Genomic DNA, 1,676 nt, shown 5'->3' with positions numbered 1-1,676 from the left:
TTTTTTTTGTCACAGATCCCAGCTTTTCAACCAGACACATGGCTGCTCAGAAAACCCTGCATTTCCAAGATTCCCTTGCAGCTAGGTGTGGCCATGGGATGTAAGTGGAGGTGGATATTGTCCTGAAAGGAAGGAGAGAGATGTTTCCATTCCTGCCTTCCATTTTCCTGCAGCCTGGAATTCAGGCATGATGCTGGAGCATGGGCAGCCACCTTGCACCATGAGGTAGAGACAGTCACATACTGAGGATGGAAGAACAGGATGGAAGGAGCCTGGATCTTTGCCCCATACCTGCTCGGTGAATCTCTTGAAAGAGAGAAAATATGCATCCTCTTTTGCTTAAGCCACTGTTTATTATGGATCTTATGTCTGTTTGAACAAAATGTCATCCTGATGCCCTCCCACTCCATAGCAGTGTCAAGTCAGTCCCTCTTCCTGACTCTTAGGTGTGTAAAATGTTTAAAATAAACACTAACAGGATGTAAATACATTGAAAAGTAAAACTGCAAATGTTGCAAAAGATGCAGGATTTGTTGAAATTGGTGAACTGGATGTTGGAGAATTACTTGGACCACAGGCACGTCAGGCTCTGGCAGTGCTGGAAACTGGCTAACAGTTGAGGACAAACCCAGCAGGAGAATGAGGGGACAGGCCTCGCAGAAGAAAACTTCAATTTCAAAGGAAGAAGAGGATCTCTGAGGGGTATTGATGAGGTCCTAGCACATTGTTTCTTATTTGTATGAAATATCTCTTGGTCTGGCTGGGCACGGTGGCTCATGCCTGTAATCCCAGCACTTTGGGAGGCCAAGGTAAGCAGATCACTTGAGGCCAGGAGTTCGAGACCAGCCTGGTCAACATGACAAAACCCTGTCTCTGCTAAAAATACAAAAATTAGCCAGGCATGGTGGTGCTTGTCTGTTGTCCCAGCTACTTGGGAGGCTGAGGCAGAATTGCTTGAACCAGGGAGTCAGAGGTTGTAGTGAGCCAAGATCACACCACTGCCCTCTAGCCTGGGCGACAGGGTGAGACTCTGTCTCAAAAAAAAAGAAAAGGAAAAAGAAATATCTCTTAACCTTATACTCATAATCTCCCCTCCCCTCCCCTCCCCTCTCCTCTCCTCTCCTTTCCTTTTTAAATAGAGACAGGGTCTGGCTCTGTCTCCCAGGCTGGAGTGTAATGGGGCCATTATAGCTCACGGCAACCTCAAACTCCTGGATTGGAGCAATCCTCCGGCCTCAGCCACCCAAGTAGCTGGGACTACAGACATGCGCCGCTGTGTCTGGCTAATCTGGCTAGTTTTTTGCTATTTTTTTGGAGACATGGGGTCTCACTATGCTGCTCAGGCTGGTCTCAAACTCCTGGGCTCAAGTGATCCTCCCACCTTGGCCTCCCAAAGCACTGGGATTATAGGCGTGAGCCACTGGATACTGTTTCTATTATGCCCACACAAATAAATTTTGTTCAACGTAAGACAGATTTAACCTATTTTCATAATTTTGGGCTTCATTTTTCAGTATGAAGTCACAGTCCAGCCTTTTCTTAGACTGTCCTTGTTTTCCATGAAATTCTGGTCCCTGTTCCAATGGATGATGTCAGTCAGCAGCTGTCAGCGTCTGCTGCACACGGGGTCACTGGGCTGTTTCCGGCCTGGGTCTCCCCTGACAGTCCGATTCCTT

This window comes from Mandrillus leucophaeus, unplaced genomic scaffold (assembly GCF_000951045.1).
Source record: "Mandrillus leucophaeus isolate KB7577 unplaced genomic scaffold, Mleu.le_1.0 Scaffold34, whole genome shotgun sequence".
NCBI classification, from domain to species: domain Eukaryota; kingdom Metazoa; phylum Chordata; class Mammalia; order Primates; family Cercopithecidae; genus Mandrillus; species Mandrillus leucophaeus.
This window is presented reverse-complemented; position numbering follows the sequence as displayed.